Source organism: Pseudochaenichthys georgianus, chromosome 9 (assembly GCF_902827115.2).
Source record: "Pseudochaenichthys georgianus chromosome 9, fPseGeo1.2, whole genome shotgun sequence".
In the NCBI taxonomy this organism is placed as follows: domain Eukaryota; kingdom Metazoa; phylum Chordata; class Actinopteri; order Perciformes; family Channichthyidae; genus Pseudochaenichthys; species Pseudochaenichthys georgianus.
Window position 1 is genome coordinate 12841130 of NC_047511.1, and position 16193 is coordinate 12857322.

General features: G+C 38.3%; 2 long non-coding RNA genes across 2 annotated transcripts; one reads left to right on the forward strand and one right to left on the reverse strand.

The window, feature by feature from the left end:
- Positions 1–4396: 4396 nt before the first annotated feature.
- Positions 4397–6451, reverse strand: LOC117453120 (uncharacterized). The gene is made up of 4 exons (XR_004552831.2): positions 6372–6451; positions 5458–5498; positions 4670–4774; positions 4397–4501 (listed from the first exon to the last, which is right to left on the reverse strand). It is a non-coding gene; the product is annotated as an uncharacterized lncRNA (long non-coding RNA).
- A 6137-nt stretch (positions 6452–12588) lies between these two features.
- On the forward strand, positions 12589–13480 carry LOC139434392 (uncharacterized). Its single transcript, XR_011643740.1, has 3 exons — positions 12589–12676; positions 13058–13244; positions 13413–13480. It is a non-coding gene; the product is annotated as an uncharacterized lncRNA (long non-coding RNA).
- Positions 13481–16193: the final 2713 nt, after the last annotated feature.

Here is a 16193-nt window from a genome sequence, read left to right on the forward strand (position 1 = left end):
AAAGGCAATGTGAGCGTCCATTCTCATTGGATAACGGATAATTGTACACCCGGAAGTAAGTATTCCCCTTACTGTCGATTGATTTTACAGTGATATCTGCACTACTCATCGACTAAAAAACACCAGATTATCCTTGTTAATTACACAACATTGATTGGTTTAAATTGTGTGCAATGCTTTTGTATTTTTCCCCTTCGATTCGGAGAAACAAATCTTTTTTCAGAGTAAAGGATGGCAGAAGACACTACACTACCCAGAATCCCCAGCTATCGTTTGGACTACACCATGTGCTCTGTTTGACATCACAATCACGCATTTCCAAACATTTGGAATACCTATGTTGCAAATGTATTATCTTTTCAATTTACACACGGCATCTATTGCACGTCTGTCCGTCCTGGGAGAGGGATCCCTCCTCTGTTGCTCTCCCTGGGGTTTCTCCAATTTTTCCCTTTAAACTGGGTTTTCTTCGGAAGTTTTTCCTTGTACGATGTGAGGGTCTAAGGACAGAGGGTGTCGTATTGTCATACTGATATTCTGTACACACTGTGAAGACCACTGAGACAAATGTAACATTTGTGATATTGGGCTATATAAATAAACATTCATTGATTGATTGATCTTCAAATTTCTCCCTGCAGAAAAAAAAACATGGCCGAACTTCGTTTTATTCTCGGTGTAAAATGCCTATTTTAAAGTTAGTTTGGCCATTAAAATGCGTTTTGATGTCATTTGATGCGAGAAATATGAGTTGTTATTTCAGATTATGTGTGCAGTGGATAGGCTATACATGATCTTTAGTTTGCTAGTTATTACGAAGATTAATTCAGGAAATTGCGTCCATAACATTTCATTGTTACCAAGGTGGTTGCTAGGGACGCTGCTATCGATATTATTTCTGTTATGTTGTGTAACTGTTTAATGGTGTTATCTTTAATGCTACCCCCTTCCCCGTCAATGTATAGTGTACAAATACCGGAAACAGACCGAAAACATTTTTAAAAAATAATAATAATACTTTATTCCGAGTGTGCTTGCTTTTCTCTTTGAAAGTCATCACATAACGGCATTGTAATACACGGTACGGCTGCATTACATATTACATATCTGCCGTAGTTCTGTATTTATAGAGCGCTGATGAGAAGACCTCGAGACAAACATGAGGAACTGAAAACGTGACGTGGATCATAAATATATCAGCCATTAAACAACATCTTACATTTCTTTTCACACAATGCGTCTCCTTGCAGTATCAAGACTAATTCGGCTGACTTTTATATTTGATCCAATTGGTAGATAGGCTGTATTTACATCATAAAGGTGCACAGCTGATATAAAGCGACACCTAGTGGTTAAAGCATGTTATTGAATTTCATTATTTGTATTATTAGATATTAATAGGATCCCTATAAAGTACATTCATTACTCGTTATTCTCTACTAATAGTTAATTAAAGACTGTATATAATGACTATTTTGCACATCCCTTTCAAGATTTCAAGATTTTCTAAGGTTTATTGACATAATCATAGGCCTACACAACTATGGTGTCGTTATGCATTGAATGAAAAACTTGGGTCGCAGGTTCCTCAATAGTGCATTACAAGACATCTATCAATATTTGTGCATACCTCCAGCAATGTTAACTATGTTGAAGCACTTATTTTAACTGATATTATACATAATGTATTATACTCTTATAAGATGTATATAGATATTTCATCTCCGGCCTTGTCAGGTATTGAACAATCAATAAATAAAGAACACAGAATTGTTAAATATAAAACACAGAATTTGTGTGATTATACTAAATGATTTACAAATAAACACCACTGCATATTTAACTGTTACACATGCTGATGTAACGCAAATGTTCCAACTTGGGATAAATAAAGTATATCTTATCTTAAGCTGATCGATGGCTACTGCCATATTTGCAACATGTGCCTCTGAACCTTGACAAGTGCATGTTTCAGGCTTATCAATTAATGTAATGTAATGTAATGTTATCAATTAACGACAGGGGTTACAAACATAAGACCAGCTGTTAAATAAAGCTCTTCTGACCTTAGCTGGCATGTGTATATATATAAATGCTGCCCATTATGGGCACAAGCAATTTTCACCCATTTATTAATGATATGTTTTAAATGTGAGTGTTTCCTGTCCCCTAAACCTCCAGGGATGTACACAGTTTAATACTGGCAACTTCTTATTATGGGAAATACGAAAACGTCTTTTAAAACTACAACTCCCAGTACACTCTTAAAACTACTGGGTTAAAAAATAACCCAATCATAACCCAGCTGCTGAGTCACTATAGGACAGAACACGCGCTGGGTTGTCTTAACCCATATGCTGGGCTGGATCATTTTAACCCATGTGCGGGGTTGTTTATTTGACCCAAGCTAGTGATTGAAATTAACCACATCACTGGGTTAAATAAATATAAACCATACATTGGGTTGTTCATTTGACCCAAGCTAGTGATTGAAATTAACTATATCACTGGGTTAAATAAATATAAACCATACATTGGGTTGTTTATTTGACCCAAGCTAGTGATTGAAATTAACTATATTGTTGGGCTAAATAGAATATAATAATAATGTATAATAGTGTAATGAATTATCTCCAAACACACCGTATATATATAAAAATGCATTTATTGATAATTTGAACAGCTTTGGCAAATCGCCAACATTCCATTTCCACTATAAAAGAACAATGCATTTTAGCACAATACAAATTCAATATATTTAACTTTTAAATAAAAAAAAAAACACCTTAAAAACAGTGCTAGGGCCTTGAGAAATATCTGTGTGTATTTTAACCATCACTTATGAGTGAACACAATTTTCAGGAACAGTTCTGCGTATTAATTTAACACATGGACCATAAAGACCCAATACATATAAAAGTATAAAACAACATCTACGAACAGTCCTTCAACTTGAAGCTGAACAGTAACAAATCTGTCAATGAACACAACAGAACACAGATGTAAAGCAGCAAGATGTAAACAGAGGAGAACAGTGTGTGTGTGTGTGTGTGTGTGTGTGTGTGTGTGTGTGTGTGTGTGTGTGTGTGTGTGTGTGTGTGTGTGTGTGTGTGTGTGTGTGTGTGTGTGTGTGTGTGTGTGTGTGTGTGTGTGTGTGTGTGTGTGTGTGTGTGTGTGTGTGTGTGTGTGTGTGTGTGTGTGTGTGTGTGTGTGTGTGTGTGTGTGTGGTGTGGTGTGTGTGTGAGTGATTGTTAAAGTACAAACTGCCAAAAGCTTTTCCAGGCTCAACACCCTGGGCTTCAAGTTCCCCTCATCCAGGCCCATCAACACTTTCTGGGTGAAGTCGAAAGTGTTGACCAAGTCTTTTGGGTAGCTCAGATGCAGGGCAAAGGTCAGTGCAAAAGAACAAGAACAGATAAACGTTACCCAAATTGCCTCTCTCAGAAATGTGTTAATCAAATAACCGTATGTTTTGTGCATAATGTGGGTTTAAGGAAACGCCTATTAGCATTGCACAACATAATGTTACAGCACCAGAAATGTCAGCCTCCAAAATAACCAATCAGTCGACATAAATGCTTTCAACAAAAAAACATTTATAACCTTCATAAGGGTAGGATTTATTTTATCACTGTATTAGACTGTTACTATTAGCTAGTTGTACCTAATAAACTGGAAACTGAATATGTATTTACAGTATAATCTCTCCCTACTACACATACAAAAAATATGGGGAACACTAGAGATTATTTTGTATTGAACACTGATGCTGCAGGAAAGAAAGCCCTCATGATTCTGTATTTTATTAAATCACGTGAGCCCATCTTTTACACTGAAACCTAGAGCTTAATTTCAAATAAATCCTAAAGTAGAAATCGTATTCAACACCTCTGAAGTGTTGAAGTAAAGGGAGATTATGTTCAACATGTCCATTGTGTACCTTACAATAATTACAATTCTTATGGCAATATTCAAATCTTTGAACTAGAACCTGAATGGGATGTGAGCAACACAAGAGATAATGTTTGATTAACAACACCTCAGTGACAGAATCAAGCTTTGATGACCCCAGGACAGTTCATACTTTTTCAAACTAAATCTATAATTTATTATCATTTTTTCAATATAAAAATTTAAATAATTGTCTCCCTGCGATAGAGCTCCTGAAACAATGTAACAAGATAAACTATATTTTTGGATGATCTGTCACATACATTGAAAACAGTATAACCACACAACAACTGATATCACAAGAAAGTGCTCTTCCATGACTGAAGAGATTAACATAGAATAATCCACTCTAGTATGAGAATAAAACACCAAGAGGCATAACCGACTCACCTGGAGGTCATAGGAGACGAATAGCTGATCCAGAAGTTCAGTTTCCTTTCCTTGCTTACCGCCTTCTTCCTGAACAGGCTCTGAAGATGGAGGACATGTCTATCCAACTCCGCATAGAAGTGGTTCTTCAGGTTGAGGTTTGTTATCCTGTGAAACTCTGCTAAAATATAAAATGACTATTTAATTCACAGTACAATGTATATGTGAACTGAAGGCAGCAGAGATAAACAGAAACATAACATTCTAAATCTGAGTAAACATGTCAAAGTTATCAGTGACAAAAGCACACAAAATAATTATATAGTTCTAATAAATACAATATTTTCACCTGTGACTCCATTTTCAAGGCAGGTCAGCGTTCCAGGATCTCTCCAACAGGTAGCTCATCATTGATGATCTCATTGCGCCGCAGGGCAAAGGTAGTCTGCATTAACTTTTAAATCAAGGGAATAATAATGTTATAATGTTCAAGTAACTCTGCCCTTGTATCAAAGACAGCAGCACAAAGTTTGCATTTCCAAGCCATTGGAAAACGTAACAACACAGGCCCCAACACAAATATAATTTCAGTGTTGAGCACTAAATATTCATTCACATTTTAGTAACCATGTGGAATAAACATGGACGCGGGAAGGGGCTGCAGCACCCCCAAATGCGGTGCTCCTACAGTGTAACAGCCCCTACAAAGGCGGCGTGCGTTGACGCTTGCCTACGGGCATGTCTGAAGATAGACCAACAACCAATCACATGAAAGCTATGCTTTGCTCCCACAATGCAGTTCGGCTAAGCGTGACGTCACCCCATTCAAATCGAATGGGCAGAAGCGTCAACACACGCCGCTGTGTGTAGGGGCCGTAACATCACTCCATTCACTTTGAATGGAGTGACGTTACGCTATGCCAAACTGCATTGTGACAATCAAATCATATGCCAGTACAAGCTCTATCAAACCGCGTGCTTGTGTGTCCTGGGCGGGATATTCATGTGAGTGGTTGTTGGTCGAGCTTCAGACAAGCCCGCCGCCGTGTGTGTAGGGGCCACAGTTGCGCCGCTGCGAGGCTTCACTCGCACCCACCCCCCCCCCCAGCGAGTCAGTTTCTCCACTCTTAGGCTTACCAGATTGAAGAAGCCATATATCTGCCAGTTGCTTCAGTTTCCTTAAGAGAAAAAACATTGAAGGTTAGCTGGGTTGCAAAGTTTTCACAAAATGATCTGAGAAACACTATTTTCGAACCTAAAATGGCGGCAGGCGGAGCGCTTTTCTTCTTTTTTGTTACAGCATGCATGTCTGTGCATGTTTTATTAACTTAGACTAGAGGCATAGCGGATTTACGTTCATTTTATCCACTAACGTTATACCATAACCGTGCGTTCTGCATGTTTGTAAAAGCAAGCTAACTTGAAACACTAGACTATTAATCTGTTAAATCCGGCAGCCGTCGGTACCGAGGGGTTCTTGTTCACGAAACTTTGTCTCAGGGCTTCTTAACATTTAAAAACCAAGATAAGATATCAGATTAAAGCTGAAATTCCACATATTATAGAATTATTAATATCATCGCTGTGCGATCGTTACCTTTGCTGAGTTACATGTATTTGAAAACGCTGGGGGGTATAAATTACCTTGTAAAATGAATAGTCTAGTGTTTCAAGTTAGCTTGCTTTTACAAACATGCAGAACGCACGGTTATGGTACATTGTAGTGGATCAAATGAACGTAAATCCTCTAAGTTAATAAAACATGCGGTAACAAAGAGAAAGAAAACGCGCCGCCTGCCGCCATTTTAGGTTCGACTTTTCCAGAAAACTATTGCAACACAAACGTTCCACTTTGAGATATAACTTAAAACAATATAAAAATACTGTCTTACACGTAAGTTAAATCGTTTTTCAAGTGAGGCAGATATTAAATGTAGGCTAGCTAACAAGAGCTCAAATCAAACTAACACACCATGTGACACAAAGTGCCTTAGATGCAGAAATGAATAACACATAATTTAAATACTGTGCAAAGGCAAGACGTAACTCACCAGAGTAGTGCGGCCAAAAAAGGATCACGATTCCGGCAGTGAGAGCACGGTGGGTAAAGTATTCTTAAAAGTTTGAGCGATTTCAACAGAGGCGAGGAGATAATGGGGCGGACTCTGGTGAAGCATGTGGTGAAGGATAGAACGTCTCGGCACGTCGGGGGCGTCAGACGTGATGACGTCAGACCAGCGTCAGACAGATTCCGTAAAAATGTTTGAGTACTATTACCAATATGACCCAAAGTGGTTGAACACTGTATACACAATAATAAATCAGTTCATAGTCATCAGAAAATTAGCGGTGAATTAACTTTTTTAAATATTTCAGTTAAAACAATCAATTTTCTTTCAGAAGCTTGTAATGTTCGGTCTTACAGTGTGCAAGAACACTGGTGATTCTGTGAAATCACTGGCTGATTAGTGGTTTTGAAAAATCACTGTTGTGGTTGTAGTGGTTTTTCAAAATCACTTACTAGTGATTCAATAAGTTACAGAATTGTATAATTATATAAATATAGGTAAAATATAGTGATAAAATATAGGTTACATACCTTGTGTTGTGAGAAATGACAAAAAGATGGTTCCAGAATGATTCAGAAGTGGGAAAATGAATAAAGCAACCTCTGGGTTAAAAATAACCCAGGCAGGTGTTCAACTGCAATTTAAGCCCTAATAACCCCTTTGACCCAGCATGAACAACCCACCAGTGTGTTTACAGTACCCAAATAACCCATAATTATGACCCAGCCAAATCAACCCAGCAATGTGTTTATAGAAATAAGTAATAACCCAGCATTTTTTAGAGTGTAGAGACGTGCCATAGATAGAGAACATGTTGTGAAACAGAATAGCCAGCATGTGTACTTCTGGGGATGGGGTGGGGGAGGGGTGGACCCGTTCAAATCCAGTTTTGAACAGTCTGCCGTGGTTCCATCCCATTTCAAGTGCTGTTCGAGGCTCGGTAACCCTCGGAGCACACTCTCCAATCACAGAGCTTGAGGACTATCACTGGGTTTGTCAAACAGAGTCCAAACGATAGCTGGGGATTCTGGGTAGTGTAGTGTCTTCTGCCATCCTTTACTCCGAAAAAAGATTTGTTTCTCCGAATCGAAGGGGAAAAATACAAAAGCATTGCACATAATTTAAACCAATCAATGTTGTGTAATTAACAAGGATAATCTGGTGTTTTTTAGTCGATGAGTAGTGCAGATATCACTGTAAAATCAATCGTCAGTAAGGGGAATACTTACTTCCGGGTGTACAATTCTCCGTTATCCAATGAGAATGGACGCTCACATTGCCTTTAAGGGCAGTCGACACAAACGAATGCCGTGCTTCCATGAGCGTCCAAAGAAGCATATGGACCATAGATATATATAAACTAGTGCTGTCAAAATTATCGCGTTAACGGCGGTAATTAATTTTTTGAATTAATTGCGTTAAAATATTTAACGCATTTAACGCATGTGCAGAATGGCCCGCCCCATACGTGCCACCAGTGGCAGCGCCAGGGTATGGCTGGGGTAGGCTACACCCATACCAAGAAATGGCTTAGCCCCACCATGAAAAATGATGTTAAAGTAAGCAAAATAAAGTCTGCCAACTCGCGCAGAGTAAATTGCACAGACAGCAGTTAGTAAGATTGATTTCAGTAGCCACGGTTTTGAAAACTTTTGTCACGTAGTGATCGTCTTCTCAATAGAACATCTTTGATAACGGCGTGGTGTTGTTGCAGGAAGTCCCGACGGAGAATACTTTAGCTGTAGTACAGGGCAGAGCCATATCATAGTAATAATATGGCTCTGGTACAGGGGTGCACATAACTGGTACGCAGGTTATGTGCGTAATCTGAAATGCGTACCGTCACTTGTGTCACAAAGCGCATTTGCGTACCGACGTACTTGTGAAGCTTTTCCAGAAGGCGGTTAGATCACCGGACGACAGAGTCGGTCTCCGTGTGCACAGACAGGCTGCTGTTAACGTCGGTCTGTACAACGGAACTGTGCCAAAACTACGCCAACCGGCTGCGGAGGGAGACTCCCCCCTTCACTGGAGAACTGCGCTAAAACAGCTGATCACAACGTTCACACTCTGTGGTCACGAAGTACTCCACTAGCCGCCGCCCCCCCCCCCCCCCCTGTCGACTTTCCTGAAGTACTCCCCCGTTGTTAGAAATCAACACGTAATGAATTAAGACCCCACGGTTTGATGATTGATAGGTGTGTGGGTTGTCTTTCATTTTGACATGCAGAAAAATGTTATAATAAACATACATACTGTATGTTAAATGGATCTATCCGCCTTCTTTCATTTATCTTTCCATTCCCACAACAATATACATAAATAAATGGCATATTTTGGACATAGTTCGAATGGTGATTAATCATGATTAATTAATTTTTAAACTGTGATTAATCTGATTAAAAATTGTAATCGTTTGACAGCCCTAATATAAACACTAGATGGCTCATGGGAGATTTTCCAGCGTAGCTGACCGGCCGCCATCTTGCTACAGTTAACAGTTACTTTGATTCGCGTTATGGTAGCTGTTGTAAGGTGAGTGATCTGCACAAAAATACTCTTAACTCACTGAAATCTTGACTGATTTACAAACGGTTTGGTTTATTATAAACATGATTAGCATGGCTATGATACAGGATGCTTGGACATGTTGAAATTGCAGCTTTTCTTTGGGTATAGTGGTTGTATTTATTAGCTGGTTAATAACAAGAGGCTGTCAGTGAGACCTAGTATTACAAAGTTGACCCAGCAACTTTACACTAGTGGGAGAGGCAGAACTGCTCTTTCTTTTCAACACAACTTAAGTTACACATGATTTCTTCCAAGTGGTTTGGCTTGTTAAAAACCAACCTGATCTCACCAGAATGCGTGACTCCTCCACGACTCCTTAACACCACAATGCGTGGTGGACTCACGAACTTTGTTACATTTGCGTGTCGGCACCATGCAAACAAGCCCAATGTAAAGTGAATGAGGCTCCTTTGTCGTGGTGCACACACGCATTTCTACAACGTCCTTCAGGGAGCTTTTATTCTATAAAACGTTTTTAAAATATACTTTATAGCTTGTAGTAACTCGCGGGAGGCTTCTTTTATTTTATTTGTATTCATAATAATTTTTATTTTTCGTCAGAATGTATTATGTTGCATTAGTTACGATTTTTTGTTCTAAAAAAACAGTGCATTGTGGGTAATACAACTGTGACTTTTATTAAATTAGTTAGTTTTTAAGGAAGGCCAGAGCTTCAGCTGTGTCCAATAGATTGTTCCCTTTAGTTAACGTTTTTTAAAAGAACATTATATTCCAATTTGATCATGTCCCCTTTATTGTATTACGGAGAGCAATGTGAGCATCCATTCCCATTGGATAACGGAGAATTTTACCCCGGAAGTAAGTATTATCCTTACTGTCGATTGATGTCACAGTGATATCTGCACGACTCATCAACTAAAAAACACCAGATTATCCTTGTTGATTACACAACATTGATTGGTTTAAGTTGTGTACAATACTTTTGTAATTTTCCCCTTCGATTCGGAGAAACAAAGATTTGTTCAGTTTAGGATGGCCGAAGACACTACACTACCCAGAATCCTCAGCTATTGTTCCGCGTTGCCTCAAGCTCTGTGATTGGTTGACCTCCAACTGCATTCCATATGAAAAAAAACGTTTCGTTAAAGATAAATCATACTTTATTCAGCAGTGCTTGCTTTACTCTTTGAAAGTCATCACATGAATGCATTGTAAATAGTACACATCTGTCGTAGTTCTTTCTTTATCTACAGAGATCTGGCCTCAAAATAGACCGGAAACTATACTTTTACCGTTCTGTTTTAATTTCACAATAAAGTTAGTAGTAATAATTTGTTTGATATTATTGTTTTTTATTAACTACTCATGTTAAGACTATCTTTTCTGTGTTGCTGTGGGGTTTTTCCATCGCTTTTGTGTTACAAATATCAAAACAATAACTAAATATATCCGTCGTAAACTAAACCAGAAACAGCAGTATATTTTATTTTGTTAACACTGTAAACTTGACAGCTTTTTAACCCAAACCACCTACTGGTTAAAGCACGTTATTAAACGTTTAGAGTAATATTGAAATCTTGAAAAGGGATGTCCAAAATAGCAATTATATACAGTTTTTAATTAACTAATTAATTTGTAGAGAATAACGAGTAATGTATATACTTTATAGGGATCGGCAGATAAATATTTAGTCTTCTCAAGCACCAACAATCATTACATTACATTACATTGCATTTAGCTGACGCTTTTATCCAAAGCGACTTACAATAAGTGCGTTCGACCAACAAAATACAACCTTGAAGAAAACAGAATCATAAAGTACATCAGGCTTCATAGAGCAAAATCATTTCAAGTGCTACTCAACTGGCTTTAGATAAGCCAGTCCTCCAATCAAATATCTCTCCTGACTTGACAATCACCTTCCCTGAATTTTACTCAGGTGTAACTAAAGTCTGCTTTAAGGGTTGTTTATATTTCACATCATTAATCAGAATCTGTAAAGTAACTAAAATAAATGTAGTGGAGTAAAAATACCAGGTTAACCTTAAAGAAAGCCCTCATACTGACGCTGTGTACAAGAAGGGGATGAACAGACTCTATTTTCTGAGGAAGCTGAGATCCTTCCACGTGTGCAGCAAGATGCTGGAGATCTTCTAGTCTGTTGTGGCCAGTGCACTCTTCTTTGCTGCGGTCTGCTGGGGGGGGGGGGGGCAGCATCAGAGCCGGTGACACCAGCAGGATCAATAAAGTGATCAGGAAAGCTGGGTCTGTCATCGGCATCAAGCTGGACCCCTTTGAAGCTGTGGTGGAGAGGAGGACACTGAACAGGCTGTTGTCCATGATGGATAACCCACCCATCCTCTCCACCTGCAGCTGGACAGACAGATAACCCCACCCATCCTCTCCACCTGCAGCTGGACATCCCACAGGCCATAAAACTATTAAACACCTGAACTTTGAAATAACATCCATAGCATTCATTAATCTGGCTGCTACTTAGAAATGATTTGTTTAATATATCATATTCCAATCCCTTGTATAGACTCTTATTGCACTATTTCACTTTTTACTATTTTACTAATTTTCTTTTTGTATTGACTTGCACTATTTTTTCTGTGTATCTGTTTTATTGTGTTGCACTGTTGGAGGAGCCTGTGACCTAAGGGGGGGGGGGGGGTAGAACACGTTCGATTCCTGTTTTGAATAGTGTGGCGTCGATGGGTTTCATTCCATTTCAAAATGCTGTTTGTCGCTCAGGTACACTTCTCGCACTGCCACTCCAACATCCAATCACAGAGGTTGAGGACAAATCACGGGGTTTGTCAAGCAAAGCACATGGTGGAGTCCCAAACGATAGCTGAGGATTCTGGGTAGTGTAGTGTCTTCGGCCATCCTAAACTGAACACATATTTGTTTCTCCGAATCGAAGGGGAAAAATACAAAAGCATTGCACACAATTTAAACCAATCAATGTTGTGTAATCAACAAGGATAATCTGGTGTTTTTGAGTCGATGAGTAGTGCAGATAGCACTGTAAAATTAATCGACAGTAAGGGGAATACTTACTTCCGGGTGTAAAATCCTCCGTTATCCAATGGGAATGGATGCTCACATTGCTCTCCGTAATACAATAAAGGGGACATGATCAAATTGGAATATAATGTTCTTTTAAAAAACGTTAACTAAAGGGAACAATCTATTGGACACAGCTGAAGCTCTGGCCTTCCTTAAAAACTAACTAATTTAATAAAAATCACAGTTATATTACCCACAATGCACTGTTTTTTGAGAACAAAAAATCGTAAATAATGCACCATAATACATTCTGACGAAAAATAAAAATTATTATGAATACAAATAAAATAAAAGAAGCCTCCCGCGAGTTACTACAAGCTATAAAGTATATTTTAAAAACGTTTTATAGAATAAAAGCTCCCTGAAGGACGTTGTAGAAATGCATGTGTGCACCACGACAAAGGAGCCTCATTCACTTTACATTGGGCTTGTTTGCGTGGTGCAGACACGCAAATGTAACAAAGTTTGTGAGTCCACCACGCATTGTGGTGTTAAGGAGTCGTGGTGGAGTCACGCATTCTGGTGAGATCAGGTTGTTAAAAACATCTTGCATTATGATACAGGAATTTGCTGGCTTTGTGTTTACAGAAGTACCTGACTATGCCGGACTTTTGTGCAGCCTACGGATGCTCTAATCACCGCAGTCTGGAAACAAGAACCCGTGGGATCACCTTTCACATGTAAGATATGACAATATTATGACTAAAATTAGGATAATCGTTAATTACTTAGTGGATGTATGTACATTACAAGTCCTGCTACACAGGATCAGTGGGGCTATGTGAGATAATAGTATTGCAAGATTGTTGTTGACCCAGCCTCTTTAGAATATGTTGTTACCATTTCTTTACACAATTATTTAATGTTTCTATTGGACACCTTTTTTATTACTCTTAGTGTGGTTGTCTTATTCTTAAAGTAGGCTATACATACATGCATACATACCAAGAATATTATAATTTCGGTCCGTATTTTTGTCCTACCCTTAATGTTAAAGGAAAGAGGGGAGTTACATGTTGACAATAATTTATATATCTGGCTACCTTTCTCATGTTTTTAAGGTTTCCCAAAACCAAAGAGAGGAGGAGGCAGTGGGAACTAAGAAGGGACGGTTTTGTTTCCTGTGACAGGACACTGCTCTGCAGTGAGCACTTCAGGAGTGAGGAATTTGACCGGACAGGGCAGACTGTCCGGCTTAAAGATGGTGTTGTGCCAACAATATTCAACTTCCCAGCTCATCTTCAAAGGGTATGTGTATCATTGGCCAACAACAATTCAAGGTGTATAAGATTGATATATAAATATGTGATTAAATGTCACACTTTAGTTTTTCTTTCTGCAAGTTTAGGAATAAATAATGTGTTGTGTATTACAGCACATTTTAAACACTCAACATGTCTTTAATGTTTATTTTAGCCGGAAGCAACAAGAAGCACAACCACTTCAAGAAGAGCGGAAGATGAACCTCAGCCTAATGTTGTGAGTTTTCTGAATGTGGCCAAGACCAGAGAGATGGTCATTGATTTCAGGAGGGTGAGGACGTCTCCCTGTGCATTCTGGGAGAGGATGTGGCTGTTGTGGAGGACTACAAATACCTGGGAGTGCACTTAGACAATGGGCTGAACTGGAGGATCAACACTGACGCTGTGCACAAGAAGGGATATTAGAAGAAGGATATTAATTTCCATATTACTATTATTTATATATTCGTATATTTTGATATTTATATATTAATGGCGAATCGCTACCACTAGGAGCATATATCGCCACCTACTATGTATTTATTAAATCTTCATGTTCCATGAGACGCAGCACTATGTTCCCCACATATGTTTATGTTTTCTCAGTCTAATAAACCCATAACATGGTTGTGAAAGAATACCAAAGCTGAGGCTGGACGATGATTGATTGTTGGTGTGCCATGTGTCACCGTGTGTCTTATTGGTTTTGTGTTATACTGTATTTTATTGTGTGCAGCTGGTCCTTATCTCCAAGACACATTTAAAACAAATAACCTTGAAGTCCCATCTCTCCCCACCTGCTCCTGCTTCCTACATCCCCTCCACACCACACCAAGTTGTTCTTCTTAATAATAATAATACATTTATTTTGGGGGGCCGCCTTTCATAACACCCAAGGACACATAGGATAGTTTATGTTTAAAGTGTTCCCTATATTGCATAGGGGCAATATAGGGAACAATTTAAACAGTGGATTTTGTGATATATCAGCCGGGGTGAGACAAGACAAACCACAAATGGACTACAGAAGGACACAAAAGGACACATGGTACAGTTTATATTATTCTTGGTCTTTTTTCAATAACATATTTCAAAGGTTCTGGATTTGTTTACAAATCTAGAACCTAAATACAAAACTAGGATGATATGAAGATCTCATGTCAAAAATAATTGTGATAAATTAGACAGAACTGGCCTGTCTGTGAGCACATTTTATGTTGGTTTGGTTCTTCTGATAAAGGTATGAATATCTAAATAATATACCAACATATGCTATTGTCATTAGTTGTGTCCCTGTTCTTAAAGCTAAGGCATTGCTAAATTAACAAAACTTGGCTTACAGAGTGGTAACATGAGACCGATTTTTATATATAAAATATAAATGTATTTTAATTTTATAATTTATTTTAAATATTAACAATATAATTAAATAAATGGAAATATATACACCGGCAAATATTTAATATAAATACCTTGTGTGTGTGTGTGTGTGTGTGTGTGTGTGTGTGTGTGTGTGTGTGTGTGTGTGTGTGTGTGTGTGTGTGTGTGTGTGTGTGTGTGTGTGTGTGTGTATAGCTATTGCTTTATCTGATTAATGTTATTTTCATATGAAAGTCCATGATTATAAGTATGCAGTATCATATCTACATCTTTGATGTTTATAAAAAACTAAACCGTTTGAAGATTGGTTGAAGATTGAGCAAGCTATGGTTATTTAAATAGTAAACCATAATGTTATGAATGAGAGAACTCCCTGTAGCAAGATGGCGGCCAAGTGGCAACGTCGGTCTCCATTGGCCAGCAGCGCGGGTGAGTCATCTAGTGTTTATATATATCTATGATATAGACATCCCGGAAAGCTGAAAACGGACGCTAAGGCCCCCCCCCCCTTGCGTTGGAAAAAGCCGACACAGGGGACTTGACATAACGTCAACATAGGCCGACCTGGTGAGTGAGGATGTGTTGCTCAGACTGAAAAAAAACACTAAATTGTGTTGAGAAGGCGAGGATATGGAGAACAAGGTGAAACCAATCATGGAAAACACAGAAAGGCAAGAAGCGAAGTGGTCTGAAACAAGAATGGCGAGGCTCTCAACATGATTGAATGACATGAAACAAAGAAAACATGACCTAAGACCAGGAAATTCCAAAGGCAGCCAATGGGGAAGTGCCATTTGAAAAATTGCCACAAGAGGGAGACTCCACTGGTTACACACATTAAGTCAGTCATAGTATATAGAAGACTATGAGAAAATAACCCTACTATTCAGTTGATTTATTACTCCAGTAAACATATTCTCAATCAAATAAGTTTTAAGTTTACTTTTTGAGGCCCATTTTGTAAAATATGGTGCCATTAAGAGTAAAGTAAGACATACCTTGGATTCATAGGTCTCTACCACACAGTGTGATCGCTTGTGATGGCGACAGCAAAAATGCATCACCTTCAAACGTTAGTTCATGAGTCAATGGCTGACCTTACTGTGGTTTCTATGTAGCTATGGGCAGAACTGCTGCATAAAGGGCCATTGATATTCGAAGTGATCGTAAAATGATACAAGTACAAATATGTAAAGTTCTGAAAGAACAGGTTCTTTCTTTAATCTTTTTTAGAAAAAGTCAGAATACTTTTAGAATAAAATCGTAATAAGTTTAAAAATATATATATATAATATACTAGATGCAAGAATGCAATTAGCCCATATCTATCCAAAAGTATAAATCCCTATCAATTGTCTCATCTAACTAAAGTGTTTTAACCAAAGTGCGTGTTTAAATCTTCCTTATCTTCTTAGATTTAGGTCCTATTTTCTTTTTTTTCAAGGAAAGCTAGAGAATAAAAAAAAAGATTATCTATATGTATTGTCGCCAATTAGTCTGTCCAACAAAACCCAGTGGATAATTTCACTGTATGAACAACACTGCATGTTCAGAAGCTACAAAGACTTTGGGTTAA